The sequence below is a fragment of the Hyaena hyaena genome, unplaced genomic scaffold, assembly GCF_003009895.1.
Source record: "Hyaena hyaena isolate Hyena2069 unplaced genomic scaffold, ASM300989v1 scaffold_620, whole genome shotgun sequence".
NCBI classification, from domain to species: domain Eukaryota; kingdom Metazoa; phylum Chordata; class Mammalia; order Carnivora; family Hyaenidae; genus Hyaena; species Hyaena hyaena.
The window spans coordinates 720,458-748,305 of NW_024081254.1; the positions used below are offsets into that span (position 1 = coordinate 720,458).

Here is a 27,848-nt window from a genome sequence, read left to right on the forward strand (position 1 = left end):
GAATACTAAATAACATGGTATTTTATTTTACTTTTATTTTATTTTAAAGAGAAAGAGAGAGAGAGAGTGCGCATGAGTAGGGAGCGAGGGGCAGAAGGAGAGAGAATCTTAAGCAGGTTCCACGCTCAGCATTGAGCTGAATGTGGGGCTCTATCTCACAACCCTGGGATTATGACCTCAGCCTCAATCAGAATTATAACAGACTCAACAGTCTCAACAGACTGAGCCACCCAAGTGCCTCAACAATATGGTATTTTAATGCACTTGTAGCTTCCTATGTTCCCAGCACTATCTTTTAAGTATAAAGACCAGTGGGAAGAATGAGGCAGGGCATGTACATGGTTGGCTCGGAAGCTGGATGAACTCTATGGGTATATTAACTTCCAGAAAAGTGTCCTGGCAAAAGTTCCCAAGTTTCTCAGCTGGGTAAGCAATTTGATGTAGCAGTTACTACCTGAGAAAGTTTCTCACTTTTCTCAAGTAAGTAGGAGCATAAGAAGCTCTTCCGTGGTGGAAACAAATGGTGATTTCCTGCGAGATATTTACCTTCTGTTTCCCTAGGGGTAAACTCAGACTGAAACAGGCTGATAAACTCAGTAGGTGAGTTGTTACCAGGGCCCTAAGGCATTTTCACTTTCTGCTTTGGCACCGAAGGGAGCAGTGAAGAAAACTTTCCTGGAGGTGAGCCCTCAGCCTGTCTCTTTGACTGTGACACCTTGGAAACTGAACATGAGGCTGTGGAGGACACCTGAAAAGGCTCATTCCTCCAGCCCTCCCTGGTTCCCTCCACCCTGCGCTGAAACCGTCACTGAGTACTGGGTCTGAAATCCTAACTTAGTTATAAATTGAATCTTCAGAAACTGAAAGTGCACCTCTACTTGAAATGTGAGACGAGCATACAATTCTTCCATATGTCACCGAGAACTGAGAGCTTAGCTTGATTGTTTTCTTATGTTCGGCGATTTCTGTCATGTTCTAGGACAGCGATATTTTCTTCTGAAATAGAAGGAAGTTCTGTATATTTCATGTGTAAGGCATCCTCGACTCCTCCTTCCTGTCTACCTCTAAACTTGATAAACCACCAAGTCCTATCCTACCTCTGAATGTATTTGAACTTCTAGATTTACCTCCACTCCTAACTGCCAGTGCTGCTGCCACCTAGGGCTCACCCAGAGTACTGCAGCAGCCTCCTACACGCTTTTCTGACTCTGACCTTGTCCACGACAGCCTCTTCTCCACACACAGGCCAGAGCGTTCCCCCTTAACCACTGGTCCTCAGAATGAAATAGAAGTTCCTTAATCTAAGACACAAGATCTTTAATATGACCTCTGACTCTATTTCTAGCTTCATTTCTCACCACCCCTTCCCTCTCAATCTAAGCAACCATCTGACCAAATTACCTGTGGCTCTGTGCAGGCTCGTGGCAATGTGAGCCTTCTAACATGCTATTTCTTTTCCTATAGCCTTCTCTCCCTCCCCTTTCCTGTCCTCTTCCCCTGAAAAATACACCTCCCTCCTCATTTACAATTCCAGAGAGCCCTTCCGCAGCAGCTCTGAGCGAGACACTCTTGTGTCACCTGTGTACCTGTGTCTCTGCTTGATAAGGCCCCGGAAGCCAGGGATGGTGTCGTCATGTTCAGTGTCTTTCCAGCTCCTATTAAAGCACCTCACAGACACTCAGTAAATATCTGCTAGATGCAGAGATGAATAAGATAGGCGTGTGATGAGGTGTGCTCTTTAAAATAACTAATATTGATAGATACTAATGCTTTCCAGATAATATTTCTACATCTATGCTTCTGTTAAAATGCCAAATTAAATGTCACAATTTTGCTATGTGCATAATCACTACATTTGAACTGATGCCTCCTGATTCACACAGGTAGCCTATTCTACCACTTACCTGAAGCAACAAAATCCTTTTTTGCTAAACAACTGGATTTCTTTTTTAAATTTTACTTCATAAAGCATTTCATTTTTTTTCTCCCTAAACTCCCTAAAAATGTCAAAAACAAAAACAAAAATTAAAACAAAACCCAAAGTTTGGATAACCTTTACACCCATAAAATTCTACTCACACAAGGAGGCAAAGAAAATCCACTGACTGGCAAGAGTACTCAAGAGTGGAAGGGACCATGTAGGGGTAAATGTGAGGAGCGTGGATCACAGACATGGGGAAACAGTCCCCAGCCTGCTCTGGTTACCACTGATAGGGAAGCAGGGGAAGATCTGTGGGAACAGTAAAAACACAAGTTGTCTAGAAGCCACAGGTGGGTTAGTAAGTATCCCCAGGCCAATTACTGTAGGGGGCTAGATATCTCAAATCATTTCTATCCTTAAGGAAACCTTATTCGGCCATAATGCAACCCCTAAAGTAACTAATACCTATAGATGTCAAATATAAAACTAGCTGATGCAACTTGATGAAACGCACTGGCTGATTCTTTAGGCATCAGTGTCCTGTTTAAAAAATAAGAGGCACTGGCTCTTATCAGTGCACTTTAAATTTTGTGGTCAGTTTTGACAGCTTCTCTAGAGCCAAGACTAATCCCAAGTGGCCCTGTGAATGAAGCCGACCTCATGACTCGGTACCTGGGAAGCAAGAGGCACTAGCACAGACACTGGGTCTTGGCTGCCATGATTTCACCTGCAGAGACAAACTAGCTATTTCTCGCTTCACCAGACAAGACAGAGCACCCTACAGGCTTCCAGACACACACCTCTCACTTCAAGTGGTGAGAACTTATAGCTTTTTATTCCAATTTTTGATTTGTGGGTTCTCCTTTGTCTTCCCCACCTGGGCCTAAAAAAGTGTATTCGTGGGGCGCCTGGGTGGCTCAGTCGGTTAAGCGTCCGACTTTGGCTTAGGTCATGATCTCACAGTTTTGTGGGTTCAAGCCCCACGTCGGGCTTTGTGCCGACAGCTAGCTTAGAGCCTGGAGCCTGTTTCAGATTCTGTGTCCTCCTCTCTCTCTGACCCTCTCCTGCTCACACTGCTTCTCTCTCTCTCAGAAATAAATAAAACATTATTTTTAATTTTTATTTTTTTCTAGGGGAGAGAGAGAGAGACAGCATGAGCAGGGGAGAGTCAGACAGAGAGGGAGATATAGACTCCCTCTGAGGGAGTTTCATTTCTTAAAATGAAAGAAATTTACTATCTAACAGTTTGGGGGGTTTCACATTTGAAATGAAAGTGCCAGTGCAGGGTCCATGTTCCCTCAGGAATCTCTAGAGGATGCTCTTTCTGGCCTCTTCCAGATTTTGGAAGTCCCAGGCACTCTGGCGTATAGATGCATCACTCCAAGCTCTGTCTCTATCTTCTTTGGTGGTGGTTTTGTGTGTCTGTGTATTCACACCATCTCCGCCCTTCTCATAAGGTTAGCACTCACAGTGGATTAAGGGCCCACCCTACTCCAGTATGATCCTCATCTTAACTAATCCCCCTGCAATGACCCTATTTCCAAATAAGGTTCTCTTCAATGGCACTGATATAAGACTTCAACATATCTTTTTCAGGGGACACAATACAACCAATAACAGGGAAAAAAGAAATCACTCTAGTTTGCTTTAGTATTACTCAGTTTGTGTTTTGTGTGTGTTTAGAGGAAAAACAACTTATTCCTAGGTTCATATTCGGACCAGAAAATAATCCTTTAGTTAGAATGATATGGGGTGTAATCAGTTACCAACTTTCGACTGTGTTCTATCCCTCCACGTTGATAACTAAAAGTGACTCTTCAATTTCCACCACTTTCTTACCTACATGCACTTAATTCCCACTAATCGGCATCAGAAAACTCGTCACCAAACCATCAACTTCCAGAAACTCAGCCCCCAAATTCTTGGCCCTTGTGAATCTCTAACAGTTGTTATCAACATGAGCATTTATTTTTATGTGGCTGTTTGGGCTCTAATCTCAAATTGCCATGCATTTACCCTCACACATCTCAAATGCTTCCATGTGTCATCACCGTAGACTTTCAAACTTTCTTCAGTGATGGTTATAAGAACAAGAATCACAGAAGCATTTATGAAAACCAATTTACCATGAATTGGTATCTGGAGAAGACCACGTAACAGCATCTACAGATGGAGAAGGCAGGATGTATTAACACGATTACACATTGCTTGTTCTTGTGACTCAGAGCCTGAGTCTATCAAGTTGTGGGTATTGACCTGAGATGCCCTCTTTTAGGTAGATGTGTGATGTATTAATTAGCCCTAACATCTAATTTACCCATTTTAGGAACCTAAAGACATCTGTGACAATGATACCAGCAGTGGCCACAGAGAGTCTTAAACTCTGTGGTGACAGGAATGATGGCAAGAAGTACTAGTGATCATGGGTCCAATAAAGGGCATGTCTCTCAGGCCTCTCAGCCAGAGCTGGCTTCTAACCTACGCCCTGGGACAACTATGAAAAAGTCCCTGGCCCCACGGAGCTTACATTCCAGAGTAAAGAGACAGATAGCAAATAAATAAATAAGGACATTTATAATATGGCCGATGGTATAAGCTAGACAGAGAAGAGGGGGGGAGTTGAGAGATGCCAGGAGTAGAGAGAGGTTGGGGGGTAAAGGTGGTGGGTAAAGGAAAGCCCTGCTGAAAAGGTAACATCTGAACCAAAATATGAACGAGGTGAAGTGGGAAGCCAGCTGTTTTCCTGTTCCTTCAGAAAGGAGGACCCTTTGATTTAAAATTTTCTCTTCATGGATTTCGTGTTTAAAACATTTCATTTTCCAAGAACTTAAATTCTTGGGTAATTGCCAAAATATATTCTCTTTGTAGAAAGTCTCTCAGGACACAGACGAAAGTTGGGTTCTTGGCTTTCATAGCAGAAAGCTAAATTCAACTAGCAACTGGACTTAGGCAACAGGCCCCTCACTTCCATGTTTATTCCAGCTCTAGATTTCCAAAGGAATGGTATAAATTTAATCAAAACTAAACACTCCTGCAGAGCCTCATGGTTCCAGCCCAATGCAAATTGAAATGCTGTTTGGAACACGCTTACCAGATGTTGGAACAGAAGTACCAGGAAACAAAGAGGAGGATGGTGCTATTCAGTGACATATCCTAGTGCCTGACACACAGTAGGTGCTCAATAAATTTTTGTTGAGTTGAATTTCTTGAACTCATGCCATTTTCCTGGAGCATTCACCAGTCACTGGGATTAACTTCCTATTTTAGATCTGCTTCTCCCAAGATTCTTATAATCTCCACTTTTTTTTAAACCCTCCATAATGCCAGCACATCACTGGCTATGACTCTTCTTTCAGTTGAGTTACCTGTTAGATTATTGAATTTGTCTGAATGATGAGAAATCAGCAATGTAATAATGTGGGATGTGGGTGGGGGGTACATTTTGCTCTAAATGGAATTATTAGATTAAAAGAACTCCCAAGCTATATTAAAATGCATGTTTGGAGAGTTGGATATCTGGAGGGAGGGACAAGTTCCTCATAGATAATAAAGCCATTTTCTTTTTCATTCCCCTACTGATTGTAGCTGTTTCCAAAAGAGGAAGGTAGCAGCTCTGAAGATCCATGCTTATCATTCGTGGTTCGATCTTAAGGGCTGCTGAAGACACACTCTGTTTTATCATCCAATTCATTTCTCAATTTGTACCAGATGCCATCACTAAGGTGGGGTTTATATTTTCCCAGCATGTGCTTCCTACAAAATTCTGCTGTTGATAGCTATTATTTTAAATTCCACTTTATAAAGCATGTACTCTCCTACTTAGCCATTTTCTACATTTTATCATATCCCAAACCTTTCATTGATGGCAACAGCCACAAACTGTGGTTTGCTCTCAGGAAAAGAGGAAAAGATTTTTGTGAAGAAAGGTAGATCTGGGAAGAATACTAATCCATGCTGAATTCTTTGGTAGAGATAATTTTCTTACCTCTTTTCTGAAAGGAAGAAATGAAACAAAACTCTCTCACTCAAGATGAGTTATATATTTATCAACCACTTAAGTTCAATATATGTTGAGTGCCTGTTATATGCTGGCCATTCTTCTAGATGCTGAGGATACAGGACCAAATAAAAAAGATGATAATTCTTTCTAAATGTTTATTTGTGTTCTAGAGAGAGAGAGAGAGAGAGAGCACACACACAAGCATGGTGGAGGGGCAGAGAGAGATGGAGAGAGAGAATCCCAAACAGGCTGCACTCACTCTGTCATCATAGAACCCAACACAGGGCTTGATCTCACTAACCTCGACCTCATGATCTAAGCCAATACCAAGAGTCAGATGGACGCCCACCCCGGTACCCCAAACAGATGACAATTCTTAATCTCATGGCACTTAAAGGCTGATGTACATGAGTTGGCATTTTACCTCAAATTTTCTACTTTTCATGGGTCATCAAGGGATGGGGGCAAAGGCTGCTATTTTAATGTGCATATCTGGCTTTCCCCAGCTGGATTTTGACTTTAACTTACACTATATGACTTACATCTAAGTTAATTTATTAGCTCCCCATGTATCACCACTGATTTTAAAAATAACAGAAAACACTCAAAAGTTCAAATTCATTAGCTTAAAAGGTTCAACCTTTCCCCAGAGATATAGTTTTTATCATACCATGTGGGCTGCATATAGACCTAAATGGAAAATAAAGAGGGGAAAGTCTGCCTTGCAATGAAACCAGCCGTAGTTTAATGTCCATTGTGAACGGTACAGGTATTCATCCATAAATAGTTCACGAATTGTTCTTTTGGTTATTTTGTCAATTGCAGCCTATCATTACACAAACCATTAAACTTAATGGGTCTGAAACTGGCTATGACTTTAATGCCCGTTAAGCCTCCATTACCTATAGATACAGGCAATCAACGCTGGGGATACCTTCCCACTGTTCAGACAGAAGGATTACTCAAAGATCACTGTCTTCTTAGCACTGTTACCATTAAGGGAAGCCCTATGGTGTCTCCTCAACATGTGGAGACTTCATTACTCAAGGTGAAAATGGCAGAGAAATGCACTTGTCACAAATTTGCTGCAAGTCGATGATTCCTGCCAAGCTGACACATGTAACTTTGCTTTCTCTGATGTCACCGGATAATATAACTCACTGCTAAAGCAGTGTTGACAGTAGAAGAAGGGGAAAAAAATGAATCCGTTGAGCCAAGGATAATATTACAAAAACAAGGAATGACAATGAGGCCATTTCTGCCTGTCTGCATTTCAACTGGCAAACCACAATCTGAAGATGTATAAATATCACCACAGCCACTTTCTAATATAGGATTATGTTCCTATGGTGTGAGCTGAGTATTTTGCCCACAGACCTCTGCAAATAATTACTGGCTAAAAAAAAAAAAAAAAAGAAAAAGAAAAAAGAAAAAAAAAGGATTGCCATCCCTCTCTCCCCCCTTCCTTAGGCAGTACAAGAGTATAGCAAATAAAATGAATCAAACCAGCCTTTTAAGCAACTGCCCAACATAAGTCATTACTTGGCAAGTGGTTATAACTTTTTTCTGTAATGGTTCTTCACAGCACGACATCCACTTCCAAGTAGATGTCTTGATAAATATGGCATCAAAACCCATGCCTAAGGAAAGCAGAGTGGGGATAAAATTATTCCATTTCAGAATGAAATAAGTAAGTCAATATGACCACTGGTGATCTTGTACACAAGCAATGAGCTGACTGAACACATCTGCCTTGTCTGGAAACCTATCTGCTTGCAGATGCTTTAAGGGCAACGCTTGAAACTTCAATTTCTTGATATCTTTCATAGCACTTACCACCATAGGCACTCATTGCATCATTCAGGAAATATTTTAGGTTATGTACTAGTATAGGCACTATGCCAAGGACTGAGATATACAGGTTCGCATATCTGATGGGGCACTCTCATAGATCTTCTACTGTATCTGTGAAGCAAAACAATTACCATGTAATCACATAAACACATAATTACACACAATACTACTGTGATCTCTTCCTTGATTATTCTGAAATGGATTATTCTTCCCTCTGTCCTTCAACAGTATCTTTCTTATTTCTCTATTCAGTAGTTACTACTGTCTGTCTTCTATGAACTGGGTACATGTCTGTCTGAGGAGACTGCAATCTGCTCAATAGTAAGGGTCATTTCGTCTCTTTGGGTTCCTCAACATACATCCTCCCCACTGACCCCTCTCCTCCACTGTCCACCCTCCAGGCCTTCAGCTCCTTCCACACTGCTTTGAACAAGGGGAAAAAATATTGGAATAAAGCTGACCCATTTACTAGCTTTCCTGTTAGGTTAAATTCATTTCATTTTATTTCTTAGTGCTTCCATTTAGACACTGGGGCTAAGAATTTACCACCAGAACTTTAGGGACATTGTAACTCTAAGGATGAAATAGTGATCCTCAATATAAAGGCAACAGGATATAAATAAAAGCCCCTGAAAGGGAGAATAATCAGCCCCAAGGCATTAACCATTTGTATGGGAAAAAGAGCAATTTTATTGGACTTAAGGCCCCAATGTTGTATCATTGCTGGTGGCTATCCATATCCAGTCTTTGGTAAAATGGGAAAATAAAGGCAGAGTAATAAGTTTTTCATTAGCTAAATTTATTCAACTTATTAAGAGCATCTTTTTTAAAATATTCCTTTTAATGAAATAATGGTGACAATGGAATCATTTTTAAAGTGTGTTTTGCCTGTTAAAATTTAAATAACAGGCAACCTATCTTCATTTTTCTTCTGGAGATTTTACTGTCTCATAAAATGTAACTATCTGAGGAACACTGGCCTAGAGTGTCTGCTTTCACTGGCTGGAACAGCTAGGAGCAAAAGTCAACCCCGATATTCAAGTTCATGTCAGGAAGCAGCTTATTGGTCAGTATGCTTCATGAAGACAGCAAGATCTAAGGAGTTTCAGAAGATAACCTCCTTCACAGGAAGCCCTCCAAATTCAAAGACAGATACTGAAGTGAGATATATTCAGCCTTTCTTTTGGTTGAGATTTTTTGTTTTAAACAGAGACAATGAAATTACCATTTTCTGTGGTGCTTATAGCTGATAACATGACTTGAGGTCAGATTAAGAGAGGGGAGAAAAAAGGGAATAGAATATGGAAATGAGAAAGAAGACATGAGGGCAATGGAACACAAAGGGTGAAGAAAGAATAAGGAGTGAAGGGGGCCATAAAGTGAGAAGATAAAAAGAAGAAGGAAAAGAAGAAAGGAATCAGATGCGTGTGGTGCACACGCGCACACCCACACCCACACCCAATCACCACTGCTAGCTCTAGAAGCCAACGGTACATGAATTCTATGCTGCCCCTGGTTTACTGTTCTTTACTTCAGTTGAAGGACAGAAAACCAAGCCTGATATTAACCAACTTCTTATCATAAAAGGATCCAGTACAGTTTTGTCAATCAGACAATAGTCAAAGAAATTCAAGGGCCAAGAACCCTAAAACAAATATATTGTTGGCATAGTAGCGTCTTTACCTTTGCTAACTATGTCTGTTTTATTTCAGGACCAAAGAAATCAGTGAAGAAGGAGTAGATATATACTTCAGATATCAATGAAGGGCTGTGACCCTGTTCTTGTGGACAGAAGATTAAGATCACGTTAAACTCTCCTTCCTGAACTGCTGGTGGTGATAGGGGGTGGTGAGCAAAGAAGAAAATGAAACCCAAACGATTTTTGCTCCTACGCCTTTCCCCCAACTTCTTGCACCTCCTGCCAAGGATCATAGGAGTTATCAATATAATGGATGCTTATATGTTGCTGTGGGGTTTTGTGTGTGTGTGTGTGTGTGTGTGTGTGTGTGTGTGTGTGTGTGTGGTAGATTTTATGTCCACAGAAAACTGCCTACCACTCAGAAACAAAATGAAAGTATGTTCACACTTTGATACCCAGCTCAACAATTGCAGTATTGTGGGTTCCCACAATCTTTTACTCAACAGTGTACCCCTGAGATGTGGAAGCTCCTCTGTTTCCAAGCTCAGTGCTCCCACAAACACCAAGATGGTCTAGGGAGAGCACATGCTGTGTACTCAGTGCCCGAGGACAAGTTCCTGTTATTTGAGTTCACAGGCTGAGAGCCAGAGCTGAGGACCATTCAGCCAGAAAAGTCTCCTTACTGTCTCACTGTCTTTACAGCTGAACCACCTATTGAATAAATATGGTGGTTCCAAACGTCCCTCCAAGTTTCTCTCCATTTGCTTTTCTTTGGGGGGGCAAGTACATTTCCTTTTGTTCATAGGCTAAGTGTTACCTTGAATTTTCGACTGAGTTATGCACATTTGGAAGTTGGTAGGGAAGGGCAACAGCCACCTTGGAGCAAGGATCACGTTTACAAGCCCTGTGATGTAGTTGGGTCATATTCCATTTCTTCACACCCCACCCTGGGAGTGAAGTTTAATGTTCATGTAATAAAGATTTTACCCAGCAGGTGGGAGTAATTACACACAGCTCATATTTCTAGGCAGCAACTTTCTTTCAGACTTATAACCCAAAAGAGCACAGTAGTAGATCCCACAATATTTGTGAACCCTGAATTTGCTAAATCACTCTCCAATTCACAAGGCACATATGGTTAATCAGAACTCAAGAGTCTTGAGTTGACATTATAACTCAAATTTTGCTGAAGATGAGAACAAGTGGCAAATGCTTCCCATGGAACTGAGTGAGTCCTTCATTACAATATCTGCTAAACTCTCAACTTTATTTTTCCGAATTTCATTTACCTGGGGTGACTTTGTTCTTAGAAAATATTGTTTCACACTTTATTTTTAGTCTGAATATACCATGATTTTGTCATGAGTTGCTGTTTCTTCACTGTGTAGTTTAGCCAACTATATATCCATGCTTAAGAAATAATGATACAACTGAATCCAAGGTGAAACATTTACAATCTCACAAAATTGTGGTGACTGATCTGTTATTTTTTGGTCCACATATTTTGGCAACTTTCAGGTGGAGATTAGGTTGCCCGCATTCCATGATGATGCATAAAATATTTTCTGAGAAGAAAAGATTTCTTTCATATCCATTTTGAGACGTTGGAATGTAGTTTATGAAGGCAAATCTTGAAAAAAGTAGCTTAAGTAATACACCTCGCATTTTGCTTCACTATGCTAAGAGCAAAGTGTATGCATATGTATTTCACTTTAATCAATTCATCTTATATAATGTAATGAACAAAATTATTTTCATCTTTACTGGCACAATTTCTGAACCAGTGTTATCACAGAGACTGACTAGATGAGTAACAAATTCATTTTCTCTTCCTGAGCACAGAGCCAAATTACATTTTCCAGTCTCCATAGATGTGGGCGCGGGCCATATGATTAATTCGGACCAATGAGATATGAGCAGAAGGTATGTGTCACTTCCAAACCAAGGCAGTTAAGAATGTGTGTGCGTGGGTGTGTATGTACACACGTGTCTTCTTTCACACGCTCATTCTGCCCACAGTATGCTGGCTTCAGAGTGATAGAGTGACCTTGAAGCAATGTGTCAAGATAGAGGAGCCATCTTCTTCCGTTACAGCAGAGAACAGATCCCTGAGTCACCACTTCGAGGAGCAAATCAACAACTGTGCTGGAGTTTGAATCAATAAGATACAAGTTTATGTTATATTAAAATACTAAGATTTGGGGGTATTTTTTTAAACAATTAGCATGCCTTGACTAATTCATAAAAATAATAAAGTTCTTTTTTCAAGTTTGAATGCCTCTATGTAGATAAAATGTGTTTTTATATTGCATACTATTTTCTATAGAAGCAACACATTATTTTTCATTTGAGGATGCTCTAATATATCGCCCACACTCAATTTTATAAGTTCATAAGTGGCTCTTTTACTTATATGGATAGGTTTCTGGCCCATGTAAGCCCTTTTTCCACCCTTAATTGATTCAATGAGCCTCTTGCAATGACTTCCCAATTTCTCATTGTTTTCTCATTTAGAATTTGCAACTGTCATTCATCTAATATTCAATTAGAAATATAATAATTGTTTTAACCCTTTCTAAGAAAACAATTATTGATGAAGGAATGAGGAGAGGAACTAGACTAGAACTCAGAACACTAAAATTTCAAGTCCAGGGAACCATGAGGCAAACTATTTACATTTACTCTCCTACGTCTTAATTTATGGTAATGCTAACTTCTCCTCTCAATATTGCTTAAAGATATCAGTGTGGCTTCATAATGGAAGCAAAGTGTGGATTTAATTAGTTTTGATAATATTTCAGGTTTTAACACTTACAGCCATAATTTTTTGCATCTGTAAAATAGGCATCATCTAAAGTATCAATTTTCAGGGTGCATCAGAAACATCCTGAAGACACAAGGCATTATTATACTGAAGTATAGGTATTCAAGTTCATAAATGTTTGAATTTTTAAAGGCTTTTCTGTTAACAAAATTTTTTAATGTTTATTATTTATTTTTGAGAGAGAGAACAGAGAGAGACAGAGAGAGACAGACAGAACATGAGTGGGGGAGGGGCAGAAAGAGAGAGAGACACACAGAATCCAAAGCAGGCTCTAGTCTCTAAGCTGTTAGCACAGAGCCCGACGCGGGGCTCGAACCGATGAGCAGCGAAATCATGACCTGAGCCAAAGTCGGATGCTTAACCGACTGAGCCACCCAGGTGTCTCCTTTAAAGGAATTTCTGCAAAACTTTAGTAATTACCACGCAAAGAATATTTGAGACCTCATCTATGGTAATAGTGTTTGTAAATGGAGATGTTCTTCAAAATCTAGAAAATATCTTACTTGTTCTAATACATTTTAATAATATGGACATAGCAAATGTCATTATACCCCAAAGCTGGCAATATTAAGATCCCTTACTTATAAAGGAAATCTCCATAGTCCTTTGGCATTATCACCAAACGAGACTTAGGGCTTTGTTGCCTCCAGATATTTGTGTGTATATGTGTACATATATACATATACATATACATATACATATACATATACATATACATATACATATACATATGTATATATAGACGTCCTGAATGTGAAGATGTTACCTTATTTCACTTTATGGTTAAGGGCATGGGCTCTGGAGTCAGTCTGGGTTCAAATCCCAGCCCTGCAATCACTACTGGTGTGACCTTGATCATGTCTTAACATCATTGACTCTAAGTTTCGAATGAGGATAATGATAATGATTGATCTCATGAGTATTTGTGAGAATGAATGTGAACTAACTCTGGGGAAACACTTAGCACACTTCCTGAATACACACAAGTGCTCACCAAATATGAGCTCTTTCTATAATCCTTGATCTCCATGTTTGAATTGGTCCCCTCTATTCTTATCCCTTTAAGTGAACCCAGCACTGCCACAGTTATTATCCCACTCTTTCCCCACACTTGGCTCTCACAAGATGCCTCAGAGGGGAAGAAATACATTCTTTTCATATGCCAGATTCATAAACTTATTTATTTGCCCCAAGATACTTCTTTGGACATTTAATAAGTCAGTAGAGAGAATGAATTCTACAATTGTGCTAGCTTGACGCAGGATATCCAACGTGTTAGCCAAAACCGTGGCTCTCCTATTACTACATTCCATTCCAACACATCATGAAAAAGTTGACCTCCAAAATATACATTATTTGAATCATAATTGTAATATAGGGTGATTCATTCCATTATGATCACTGGAACTATTATAATACTATTACTCGGATTAATTTACCTCCTAACCAATGTAATAATGGAAGCCTTTTTGGTGAAGGACATTACTCAATGGGATCAATTATTCTAATTATACACACATTCTGCATTTTTCGTCATGCAACTCTTTATTTAAACAAGATTGGGAATGATTTTAGAAGAAATAATTCTATTCCTATTTTCCATGTAATAGTTTAATTTTTGTTAACCAATCAATGCACTTCAAAAGTCAAACAAAGTTGGTAGTTCTACACAATTCTGGCTAAGCTACTGGTTTCACTACTGCTGACAGTGCTGATAGATAAGTGATTGATCATTTAGTGCTTTTACTGCTTAGTCAGCTCTAAAGTTGGTCCTGAAGAAGGCTTTTGTGAGTATTGGGCATTCTTCTCCTCAAAATAGGTGTCAGTGATAGCAGATAAAGTGGCAGTGGCTTTCTCTGGATCATGGCTAGCTAGCACTGACCCCTACCAAACTCTTTTGCATGAGGAGTGAGGGGAAGGTACCTAGAGTACTATTCTCAGATGGTTCTGACAATCAGGATGGATGTGACAGAAAAGCTTTTATCTGGGTTCAACCCCTCACCACCCTGATTGTACGCTCTTCTCCACCGCCACCTTTAGCTCCTAACCCTTCCAGAAAGGCTGGTGTCTCACCTTTGCTCTTTCCCCAAGTCTGTTATCTCAGGAATAACTGGAATGTTTACATGTGTGTACCCAGGGAGAGAAGCAGGGGTGCTGGGCTTATCTTGTATTGGCTTATTTTCTCTGAATATCCATTCACTGTAGTGTGTTTGTGTGCATGTGAGTGGGGAGAGGGGTGTTCTATGTTCTTTTGCCCAATTTATTCTATTTTACTTATGGAAACAAGTTTAATTCTTCTGGATAGTTTGAGATAACCAGTTTGAAGTGACCCCTGCTTGGAGATAAAGCATATGTGTCATCTGAACTGAACAAATGAGAAGATGAGAAAAATACAACTATAACTTGAGAAAATTCCCATTGACAGTCTGACAGTTTCTTTATTCTTTTTACCCCCATTCTCTCATTCTTGGCAGTAAACACCTGACACCCCCATAATAGATATACAAGAAGAGTTTAAGAGTATCCTGGGGGTCAGAGCATCAGAAAGTCATTACCACTCTCAGGTGTGAAGAGCTAACTCACTGAGAACTATAGCTGTAAGAAGGAAGCATCCAACAGGAGCTGTGGCCTTCAGAAGAAGAATTAGCTACTGCCAACCACATTCAGGCAAGAAGGGATCAGGGGGAAATGAACGGTTACGGCTCTCTCCTTCCACCCTACAAACTCCTGCTAGTGCCTCTCTTTGGCAATCCCAACTTGAAGACAGCACGGGAGTCCTGTTGATGTGATCCATAGAGGCCAATATGCCAGGACACAGAGTTTGGTGGGGCCAAATGGAAAGTGAATACGAAAGAAAAAATGGAGAATAATCAGCACATAAATAGATTTATAAGAAACAAGCCACATATACTCCCCATTTCCAAGTATGACTACCTTTCACAGCATAGTTCAAGTTTGTCCACTTGGGAGCATTTCCTGGTGAGCTCTAGACTTTAGTGATTTCTGATTCGAATCATAGCACTTATAGTTTGTCTTGGCATTTCTCTTTGTACATATAAGGAAAGGAAATTATAACATGAAATGTAAGGGATTCTTTTTGTAGTACACTAGGACTTGGTTGGAGGCTATATTAATCAGTAGTTATTTTAGATTTAACAGCATTGTTCCTTAGAAACATTCACTCTATATCAGTGCTTTGAAAAAAATTCTCTGAACTTCCTATCCCAGGGGGCATAATCCTCACCAGCTTTATTCTTTTAACACTAATTATTAATTGCCTTTTATGGTTCCAGCCCTGCTTGTGAGGGGATTAAGATACAGCCTCTAAACTTCTTTCTTTTCATGCATTAATTTACTCTTTTATTCAAGATTTTGGTGAGTACCTACTACATGTCATATACTTGTCTTCAGCACTGGGATTACAACGGTGACAGAAAAATAGATATTGCGATGTAGAACTTACAATATAATGAGGGAGAGACTGTTCAAAAATTATTTAGCAAGTGTAAAATTACAACTATGTCAAGTAGAATAAAAACAAGGATACAAAGTGCAGTGAATATGTATCATTGAATTGATTTAGGGAAGTCAGAGAAGGCTTCTCAGAGGACATGGTCACTAATGTGAACCATGAAGAAAAAGAATTAGCCAAGTGACCGCTAGACAAAGCATTTTTTTTAACTTTTTATATTTTATTTACTTCTGAGAGACAGAGACAGAGAGAGAGCGAGAGCGTGAGCAAGCAGGGGAGCGTCAGAGAGAGAGGGAGACACAGAATCTGAAACAGGCTCCAGGCTCTGAGCTGGCTGTCAGCACANTTTATTTATTTTTTAGAGAAAGAGAGAGGGACAGAGCACAAGCAGAGGAGTGGTAGAGAGAGGGAGACACAGAATCCAATGCAGGCTTCAGGCTCTGAGCTGTCAGCACAGAGCCCGATGCGGGGCTCGAATCCATGAACTGTGAGATCATGACCTGAGCCAAAGTCAAATGCTTATCCGACTGAGCCACCCAGGTGCCCCTAGAGAGAGCATTCTAACCACATGGAACAGCAAGGCCTATGTCTTCAAAGACAGAATAGCAAAAGGCTAGGTGTGATTGATGGCAGATAGAGTGGTGTGACCAGGAGACTGGGGACAGAGGCAAGGACCAAAACTGCCTGAAGGGTAAGTCTTGATAAGGATCCTTGATGAGGATAAGAGCAATAGGAAAACCAATGGGCGGCTTAGGTGGTGTTTAAGTTAGGGGCAGCATGGTCAGAATTGCATTTTGAAATCATCATTTTGACTTTTTTGTGGAAGAGAGCAGTTCAGATGAAGGAAATGGTGGGCTTGACCCAGGATATGATGGACGAGAGAAAGAGAAGTGAAGTTCAATGAAATGGGGACATGAAGTCATTAAGGACTCAGTAACTCAACGGATATGGGAGTAAGAAGTATAAAACCAGTGAGGAAGATTCTATCTCACATGAGTAAAATGAGTGAGGAACTGGTTCATCACTGAGACAGGAAATACTGGAATAGTATCAAATAAGATGAGATGGAGAGAACACACACACACACAGACACACACATGCTGTGCTAAAGTAATATAAAAGTTAAAACTTAAATAAGAAGATATGATATAAATAAGGAAAAAGTGCAAATCATGGCCAGTACAGTTTTTATAATGTGACTGATGGCAAGACCATTGTCTTATTCTAGCTTTAGAGACTAATTAAAAGACTTAACTGTGATTTCTAAAGATAGTCCATTTAATGCAAGATCATTTAGTATCTATTTGCTAGGAAAGTATGGGAATGCATTCTTCTTCCTTTGCACTTTGGAAAAATTGAGATTTATGGCAGTTAATAACTTGGCCAAGGTTATATAATCTGAGTCAGCAGAAAAACAAAGGGGGAAAAAAAAGTCAAAGAACTGGAAGGAAATTTAAAGACCATTTGACTTAGCCCCATCGTGGATGAAGAGTAGAAATTTTTGTCAAGATCTGACAGGTAGTTAGTAACAGAGTTGTAACTAGAACCCAGGTGTCTGGACTCTCAGGCTTGCATTGCATTTTTCCACCCCAGCACAATCAGTGAACTTCAAGCTAATGCTCCATTGCTCAACAATTTGGCCTCTCCCAGTAGCCAAAAGAACCCTTTCTAAAAGCAGTGGACAGTAAAACGCACTGTGCAGCAATTGAGGCCCAACTATGTTGGGTGAAAATGTAAGCTGATGTGAACCTTGGCAAGTCTATGAGCAGCACATATGAGAACAATTACAATTCCCTGCGATCGCAATTTCTTCATCTATAAAACGTGATAGTTGTGAATAATTATGTTCTTGCTCTATGAAATTATGGTTCTATGTATGATTCCCCCAACATCTAAATATCCTGGCTGGACTTGGGAAAATAACCCTACCTTTCATTGTTTGGACTATGTTTCCCGATGAAAGGGTATATGTGCTGGTTTTTATCATTGAACATATTTTCATGTTTAAACTCCAGAGAAAGTGAGAAGAAAGCATAAAACAGGAAGCATCTGTATTTTTAACTGGCAGAGAAAGTGGAATTTGATGTGACTTCAACATTTTTTACTGCCTTATATTAACAGATGGCTAGAATTCAAAAAGTGCTTTACATAAGAAAATGGGTGGAAACTGGTAGGAAGACCTTGTTGAGGAAGAAAATAAGGAAGGAAGGAAAGGAAGGAAAGGAAAGGAAGGAAATAAGAAAGAAGGGAGGGAGAGAGAAAGGAAGGGAGGGAGAAAGTATGGGTAAAAGGAAGGAAGAATGGGAGAAAAGCAGGAAGCATGCAAATTTCATCAGGTATTTCTAAGATATCACTGAAGGAAGATGGACAGGGGAGGGGGAGAAGTAGGGTGAAGAAGAGAGAAGAAGAAGGAAGGGAAGAGAAGAGAGAGTGGGAGGCAGAGGAGGGAAGGAGAGAAAGATGGCAAAGTTGCACTGTCTGTCCTCAGTGAGATCTAGAGCTAGCTGATCCACCGGGAAGTCTTGGTGACCGGGCAGTCTAATTGATGCAGACGTCCACTCACCTCACCAGGAGGGTGAAGCAGCCAACAGAGAACTGAGTTTCAGATGAACAAAACTTCCCCAAAGAACATGCTTGCTGTTTGCCCCAAAGCATGCTCTCAGTAGGACTTGGTCCCAACACTGGGAATGAAGCAGGCAGTCTGTAGCATGTTGCCTTGGAAGGAAGTTCAACAGCCAGGGTGCTTATGGGATCCTTATAACTAAACTCCCATCCTACTCTTCAGGTCTTCTAGTTCCTGTGCTGACTTCGACTTCTTCTGATAGCCAACAAAGACTACTACTATCACTTTCTGCCTTAGATACTAGCTTTCCAACCTTAAGGCTTTCTGAGATGTCAGGCGTGCATGGGAATTCAGATCCAAGTAAGATGCTTTTATAACTTTTCACTGGAATGACTGACTTACAAAACAAATTTGATATACTACTTTGGTGCTGACAGAGAATTTCAGGGAGTTTCTGGTGGCAAGCGCCTAACACTTTTTATTGCACACCTTCAATTATGAGTAGTGACGTCAGCTGGTAGACCACAGAGACCTGACCTAGCTTTCCCCTCCTTTTCCTCCTCAATGGCACAATGTGATATTCACCTCTTTTCTTTCTCTCTCTCTCTTTCTTTCTTTCTTTCTTTCTTTCTTTCTTTCTTTCTTTCTTTCTTTCTTTCTTTCTCTCTTTCTCTCTTTCTCTCTTTCTCTCTTTCTCTCTTTCTCTCTTTCTCTCCTTCCTTCCTTCCTTCTCTCTCTCTCTCTTTCCTTCCTTCCTTCCTTCCTTCCTTCCTTCCTTCCTTCCCTTTCTCTACTTGGCCTTCCTTCTCTTCATTAAGGAGTCAGTCTAGGGCAGACAAGAGAGTGGGAGGCTGTTGGTAGTGAGGGAAGAGATAAGACATAAAGGATGTGCACATCCTGGCACTCCTCGTTCCTCTACTTCTGGAGCTGGCTGTGAGTCTGTCCCTGCAGTGTTCCCTAAACCCACCTATCACTTGCCCCGTCTCCTTCTGCACCTCAAACACTTCCACCTACACCCGGGACCCTTTGGAAGAAGTCTCCAAAATGCCAGTCTCACGTGAGTCTTACTTAAAACCTGCATGTATGTGGTGTTAGCATTTCTCCGCGATTTTCCCCTTTAACCACAGGATGGAAAAAAAGAAAAAGTATCAGAAATGGCTTTGTACTTTATGGGCTTCTCATTGTTGCTAGCAGATTTATTCACTTATTCTATAAAGTGGGTTTTTTTTTAAGTTTTTTCATGTTTACTTGTTTTTGAGAGAGAGTGAGAGAGCGAGCACAAGCTAGCAGAGGAGGGGCAGAGGGAGAGGGAGGCAGGCTTCCAGCTCAGAGCTTTCAGTACAGAGCCAGACACAGGGCTTGAACTCACAAACCATGAGATCATGACCTGAGCCGAAGTCTGACTGCTTAACCAACTGAGCCACCCAAGCACCCTTTATTCACTTATTCTAAAGAGTAGAAAGTCCACTCCAGTGGACAATGATGGGGAGCCCGGTCTTAAAAGTAGCCAGTTGAGACATTTGATTAGAAAGCAGATTAGTCCTTGTCGGGACTAACGTTAAAAACAAAACAAAACAAAAACAAAACACTTCGGCCAAACTGTAGTTTCTACTGAATCTTTGGAATTGGGTAGAACTAAAAAGTCCTTTCACTGTAATTCACATAGCAGATGAAGACTCCTTTTCTTATTAAGCACTTGAAGCAAAATACAGTATGTCTTCTACCAAAGAATTACTGCTGTATATGGTGTTTATTCTTCCCTACCTTTGTTTTTTTTACTTGGATATATTTGAGTGGGTTCCTGTACCCTCTTCCAACTTCATTCCAAGTATTGTGTGCCTGCATATAAATCATAGCAGGGAAATTTCTTAGACAGGGGTCATGGCTTTTCATCTGATTAAAAATATTGTTTGATCTAAAAGTAGGTAAGCAATCATGCTTTATAGATTATTTAGTGCAATGTGCATTTTGTAGCCTGACCTGGGAATTTAACCCACTTAACACTTACTCTTTGGGACAATTGCTTCTGGATTCCCAACAGCTCACTTAAAATCAACTTGTGGGGTGACCAGGTAGCTCAGTCGGTTGAGCATCTGACTCATGACCCCAGGGTTGTTGGGATCACGCCCTGTATTGGGTTCCACACTGAACATGGAGCCTGCTTAAGATTCTCTTTCCCTCTGCCCCTCTCCCCTACCCACATTCTATCTCTCTCTAAAATAAAAAAATAAAAAAGATCGACTCGTGAAATAAGTATCTTCTCATAAATTGAAGACTGACTATATTACTGGAAAAAGTCCTGTATAATTGATGTGTGGACTATATGCAGCAAAGGGGTTTACTATTTAAAGAAATCTTATGGGAAATTATCCCATAATCATCGATCATCCCCTACATTATCTGAGTTGTGAGTATGAATTAGATGTCCTTAAAGCTGAGTACTTACACATGACTTAGAGTTTTCTGTCTTTTTCAAACATCTTTTATCCATTAATTTATATTTAAAAATAAAAGTTCAACTTGGAATATGTGATAGAGCCATCAGAGTTTCTTCCAATAGAAGGACTCCAAGTGTTCCCTACTGTTTGCAAATCTCTATTTCCCTATAAAGACCATGACTTTGAGAAAACAGCATTTCCTTTTTGCTTATTCAGCAATTTTCTCTACTGATGGAATATCAAAATACTACATAAACTATTAAGACTGTCATAGTGCAAAAAGTTATTTGAATATACTTCTGGAGTTCTCTGGTACAAAATAAACAGCTAAATCACCAATAAGTAGAGTCTTATTTTTTAATTCTGCTTCATTTTATCTAGCTCACTGGTAAGGAATTTATAAATTGGGTGAGATATTTCTATTTCTTGCCCCTCTTCCCTACTCCAGGGAAATGCTCCCACTTTCCCCACTGGAATACTACAGAGGGCTTGATGCATATAGAAGAGCTTTGCTGATGATCTCTGAAATCCTTTCGGACAGTGAAATTTGATGAACATCACTCAAAGGCACTGGTCCTCACAGGTGGAATACTCAAGTTTAGAGCCAGAGGAAAAAGCTTGGCTCCAAATCTCCCTGTTCTTCCAGCTTATACTGGCTATTGCCATGTCCTGTTGCCTGAATGTCTGATTCCAGCTGCTCCATCCTGCACTCTCCTTTCACTTCTTGCCTACTCCCCTGGCCCTTAGCTTCTGGATCCTCACGGCTCTCATTTTCCCTTGAAGTCATGCTTCCTAGGCTCTACCTTACTGGGGGCTCTTGTGCTCTCCACGGGCCTGCTGTCAGCAGAGTTCTAACCTATGCCTGACCCGACCTCACCTCAACCCCAGATATGCTTTCCTGATTCAGACCTTCTCCTGACTTGCAGAAGCACATGTTAACAGCCCTTTGATCTGAGAGGTCATTTTGTTTTACTTCTTGTGACTTCATTTCTTTCACTGGGTTTTCTTTTCTTTCAGATGACAGCCTGATGCTTAGCGTCTCTGTTCAAGCCTCTTTGGTTTCTCCTGGTCTTTCTCCCAAATGTTTTCCAGAACTCCCATCCAGGTAGCCAGCCTCCACACATGGCAAGAAATGATACTGCCCAATCTCTCATTTCTAGAAACCTCTGTGGGCTGACAACATGCCATTTTTTCCTTGGTACCTGGGACTTGCGGAACCTTCTTTTCTGTACCAGCTGTCCTGCTTCTTATCCATAGTGTATTCCATTTCGTGTAGATACCACTTAGCTGTGACATGTCTCCCTAACAAATTCCCAACTTATTTTTTCCTCACTTGTCTCTTTTATTTGAATATGGGCTAAAACTGAAGGTCTAGTCCCCTTACAGTTTCTAAGGCACCAAATGCTAAGTACCTGATAGGCCAAGATTCTTTTTCCTTTGCGACACTTAGCCTCAGCAGAGGTTTTCAAATTAAAATGTGGTTTTTTCCCACTGAATTGCATCTATCTCTCTAGAAGGCCTTCAAGCTTTTGTTCTTTTTCTTTGGGTACATAAACATGAATAAAAACACAGTTTGTAAATGCTGGGTAGTCTGTGTGGCCTTACATTATTTTCATTAATGTGATTGTCTTTTGAGACTTATTTGACATATATGAATGTCTTCTAATAAGCAAATGGATATGGTAATAAAGCATTTTAATAAATTCAATCAATACATATTTAAGTATGATTTTTTAAAAATTCCAGATCTTGCTGGTACTGCCAAGAAAATCAGTTTTAGCGGATGAAAGAATTTTAAAGCTGAACTCTGTATTGATCAATCCTTTTACTTAGTATTCCCTTTGCATTTTATGTTTCCAAAGAGCTTATAACCATCCATTAGGTTTTTTAATGTCAAGCTGGTGGACAAAATATATGGCCGAACTCCATTTTCCAAATTGGGACACTGAAGTCTAGGAAAGGTGAGTTTCTTCTCTAAGGGAATCACAACCAACTGAAGAAAATAGTTCAGTTTTTATTGTTTTATTTTTGTTTTGTTATGTTTTGTTTAAGACTTGAAATAATTATATGATCTCCCTGGCCAATAGAGGCTACTTTATCATCTTTTTCCTTTTTCCCCAAAAATGAAAAAAAAAAATCAACAAATATCTATTGAGTGTCTCCTGTACTACCCGCCATGGGGATAAAAAAGAATGCTCTTTCCTCAAGGACTTTAGAACTTATTTTTAAAGAAAACACATACATTCATAATAAAATATATATCCTCCAAGGGAATTTGTATTAAATGACCTGCCCAGCACTATGGAAACTGAGAACAGAAGGGCACACTTCAGGCTAAAGTGACCACAGAAGTTGTTCACTGAAACTGATTAAGTTCCTGAGAGAGGGGGCACCTTGCCAGAGCAGGAGATACCCATGAGCAAGGGCTGGCCACTCCCGAGTGAGCATGCTTTATTTAGAAGACAAGAAAGAGGGGCACCTGGATGACTCAGTTGGTTAAGAGTATGACTTTGGCTCAGGTCATGATCTCAAGGTTTGTGGGTTCGAGCCCTGCATCTGGCTCTGTGCTGACAGCTCAGAGCCTGGAGCCTGCTTCAGATTCTGTGTCTCCCTCTCTGTCTCTGCTCCTCCCCCACTTGTGCACTCCCTCTTTCCCTCTCTCTCAAAAATAAACATTAAAATTTTTTTTTAAAGAAGATGAGGAAGAGTCCACCTAAGATGGGGAAAAAAATTCAAGTAGAGGAAATTCTGCTTTTATTAGAACCTTGAAAATTAAGTATACAATAGATGGATCAGTTTTGAGAAAAGTGCAGTCCAGGCTTCTGAAAGGCTAAGCCAAATTTTTGTCCTTGTCATCCCTTGTACAAGTTTATACAATGCTTTGAAGAGTAATTGAAAAGATAGACTGACTAAATTTCTCTTCTTAAGAAGCAGGAACATTTTTATTATTCCCACTTTGAGGAGGAAAGCACTGAGGCTCCTGATGTCACTTTGCCCAAGTGCACACAACTAGTAAACTCTGCAATCAGGTTTCAAGCCCCTAAATATTTATTTCCTCAAAGTCTTTCATCTTAAAGACTTGACTACAGCACAGAGCCACTAGGTTTATAGCTGCCCAACTGCAGAAAACTGGTCCAGACTGTAATCTTGGGCGTTTTCCTGCGTTTTCAACTCTACGAGTTAATTGTTTTGTTTTGTTTTGTTTTGTTTTTAATTTATTTTTAAAAGAGAGAGAGAGAACTCGTGGGAAGACAGAGAGAGAGGGGGAGAGAGAGAATCCCAGGCAGGCTCTGTATTAGCGGTGCAGAGCACAACACGGGGCTCGAACTCCTGAATCGTGAGATCATGACCTAGGCCAAAACCAAGAGTCAGGAGTCGGAAGCTCAATAAACTAAGCCACCAAGGTGCCCCCCTCTTTCTTCTTCATTTTATCTACCTCTGCTCTTTACATGTATAATCTTTTATACTACTTCCAACAGTGGTCACATGGCTAGGCCTTATTTCCAAAACCATGCAGGAGTGCTTGAGGGCTTTCTAAGTTAACGGAGGTGGGTAGTAAAGCAATCTGTATGAAATCCCCATTAGGTGCTTCAAAATAGTGGGGAGAGTCTTATATTTGCAGCTGAATTCTGCCACTTCTTCCATGTGTTACAATTACAGCATAGTGTGGTTAGTGCTTAGTCCCTGGGGTCTGACTGGTTCAAATCCTAGGTCTAGTCTCCCAGCTGTCTCTGTCGAGGTAAATTACTTAATCTGGCTCTACCTCAGTTTCCTCATCTCTGAAATGTCATTAAGATTAACAGTGAAATATTTATGGTATCATAGGTTTGTTTTGAGGCTGAAATGAGTTAATGTACCCAAAGCATTAGGCACATTAATTTAAGAAATCTGAGCAGCTATCATCATTATTATTATTTGTTGTTGTTATATTTTGGCTCACAATAACCAAAATAATAATTTTAGTTTTCATATTTATAAAAGACTTGACATGCACTAGTTCATGGGAACATTGTTTTCTCAAAGAGAATGATAGGGCAATGGTTTTTATCCTTATTTCATAAGATTTTTTGGAGGGGAGTAAATTATATATTAAAAATGTTTAAACCATCCAGCAAATTTCAAATAAGAAATAAAAATAATGCTGAATCCCACCATCTACAGGTGGACTTAGAACACTGCTCCATGCATCTGTTTCTTCACAATATGTGTAGATGTGTTAATGGGGTCATATTTAGTGTTCATTTAACAAGCATTAATTGGATACCAAACTTGGATTTGGGAATAGTGGTGGAGTTGGAGGGAAGTGGATGATTTGAAAGACATTTAGAGATAAAAGACTTCATGATGGATTAGATATGAGAGATAAGAAAGATTAGGGGACAGAGATAATCTATGGATTTTGTGTATATAATAGGACTGGTGGGTGGGGCATTTATTTGAGAAGGAGCACTCAACTCTGTAGGTGATATTTTTTACTCCTTAGTATGCTATGATAATTATCCATGACTATCAATATACCCATATATTATCATTTTTAATGACTGCATAGAACTTCATTGAAGGTAAAGATTTTATATATAATTTAGTTAACAGTTCTTGTACTGATAGACATTTAGGTTGTTTGCAGTTTTTTCCACAATTTTCAATAAGGCTACAGCAAATATCTTTATAAAGATATATGGCTACACTTACTCAACGGTCTTCTTAGGATAAATTCCAGGAAGGGGAAATTGCATGGCCAACTGGTATCACAATATACATTATGGTTTAAACACCCAAGTTATCCTCCATGAAAGCTACCCCAATGGAAGCTCACATCAACAGAACAAGAGATGGTCCATCTATCAATCTCCCCATGAATACCAAGGTATCAACAATCTTTAACATTTTTCCTTTAATATTCCCATTTAAAAATAGAAGAGGCGACAGAGATTCAGAGAGATAAACTAACATGTGACATCACACAGCTAGAGTAGTTGAAGCTAGAGAGAAAATTCAGTTTTCCCATTGGCCCAATGCTTGCTTTCCTTAATTTATAGCTTTTAAGCATCTCTCAAAAAGTCAAAAATTAAAACAAAAACAAAAGTCCACACTCTTCACTGGTAGCACATTTTTAGGTCTAAGCCCTACCCCCAAGGGTTAAGAAGAAATAACTCAGGTGTGCCACATTCTTCAACAGAAGGTCAAATGGAATGATGTTTAAGGGAGAACTTTTAAAGTCCTCCCAATCAAAAGTTACTCTTCTGGGTCTTTGCTCTAAAAACTCTATCAATAAATTTATATCTTAAGGTCATCGTCTCATGGTGGATGAGTTTGAGCCCTGAGTCAGGCTCTGTGCTGACAGCTCAGAGCCTATAGCCTGCTTCAGATTCTGTGTCTCCCTCTCTCTGCCCATCCCCTACTTGCACTCTATCTCTCTCCCTCAAAAATGGATAATAAAACATTTAAAAAGTTTTTAAATAAAAAAGTTATATCTTATATATCTAAAACATTATACATTATACATTTAAAATTCTCCTTTTAAAAGACAAATCATTCCTTGTTATAATGGCAAGCATGTTAGAATCATTGGCAATGTGGACTTAACAAACTGATCATTGTCAGAGCCTAAGAGAAATTAAGCAGACCGTACGTGTTAGTTTTGAGGTAGAAAAAGTCAGCCATAGGAAGGCGATGTGAGGGAATACATCCCAGGGAAACTCCACTTACTCCATAATAGAGCATACAAGCTGTTAAGCACTCTCAAATGCTTAATGCAATTTAGTCACTTCCTTGAATGAGATTCAAATTCTGCACAAAAGATCTGGAATAAATGTCGGGTACCCAGTGCCCCGATTCTATGAATTTCCTGATACCAGCTCCCCAATTCAAACCCTTTCCCACATACACACAAACACTTCTCATCGAGGAGAATAATGTACTTATGGCAACTTCTGCAAGAATCGCAGCATGCGTGTTCTAAAGGAGACGGCAGTGGCTGGCGTCGGCTGGGCCCTTGGTCTTATGAGAATACAAGTTTCCTTTCTTTGAGGACCAACCAACTTGGCCCACCCACTATGCTCTGGCCTAAATCCTTGCCAGAAAAAGAAAGGGCCTAAAAGTATAGAGGGAGAGAAGGAAATTACTATTTACCTTTCTATATACACCACACATCTTGTTAGGCATAGAATTCTCTTACTAAATTCTCATGATAATTTCTCAATCTCCTATTCCCTCCCTTTTCTTTGTCACATATTTTTATGGTGTCTTTCTTTTCTCTTCCAGTGTTTCATTGAAATTAAAAGTTAATTCTATACATCTTAAATGTTGACTTCAACTAATCGGTGGAAGAAACATCAAATGGCACTGTTTTCAGAAACAGTATAGTCAGATTAACAGTCACAAATTTTTCTTTTAAAAAAATGTTTCCACCAAATCAGGAAGCTTAAACATGAATTTCACCAGTCCTTTGCTAGTGGTGCCAAACAAATGAGATTCAAGGAATGATTAATTTCCTGAGTAATTAAAAGTTTCAAAATGTTTGTGGAAATCTTCTTCAGAGAAAATCTTTCAAACATACATATGTCTGCATTACTGATAGTATATACAGCATATAAAATAGAAAACTGTTTAATTGATTAGTTTTTCTTAATATACTTTGGGTTTATCACAGTGAAGATTATTTTTAATGCAGATGAGGAGGGTCCAGGAGACCAGACCAGATCCTGTGATAGGCTGTGAAACTTAGAATTACGATGAAGCCTCATTTGAGTAGTTTTGATAAAGGCTTTTCCTCAAGGGAGGTAAAGGTTTTTGTCAAAGTTAGTCAGTAGGGAATTATACTTCCTTTCTGAACTGGAGTATTGGACTTAGGGAACAAAAACCTGAGATTCAAGATTAATTGGAAGTGTGTTAATACGTATTTATGGGCAAAATCATTTTTATGTGTTTATATGAATGCCTGTTTTTGGAAAAACAAACAAACAAACCTATTTTTAGCACCAAAGACTGTTATTCATCCTATTAGAAGAAAGAAAGAAAGAAATTTGTTCCTCTTTGATTTTTTTATCCATTTATGGAAAGTCTCTCCTCGTATCCTTTGGAGCCAGTCATTAGATATAACAAAGAGCAGGGTAGAAGGAAAGATTGAGGCTTTGA

The 27,848-nt window shown here is 39.6% G+C and overlaps 1 long non-coding RNA gene across 3 annotated transcripts; it reads left to right on the forward strand.

The window, feature by feature from the left end:
- Nucleotides 1–230: 230 nt before the first annotated feature.
- LOC120249022 lies at nt 231–9,736 on the forward strand. 3 transcript variants are annotated; one of them, XR_005532744.1, is made up of 5 exons: nt 231–426; nt 4,904–5,091; nt 5,507–5,643; nt 8,028–8,096; nt 9,488–9,736. It is a non-coding gene; the product is annotated as an uncharacterized LOC120249022 (long non-coding RNA). The 3 variants fall into 3 exon arrangements; XR_005532746.1 differs by having other exon boundaries at nt 4,959–5,091; XR_005532745.1 differs by lacking the exon at nt 8,028–8,096.
- Nucleotides 9,737–27,848: the final 18,112 nt, after the last annotated feature.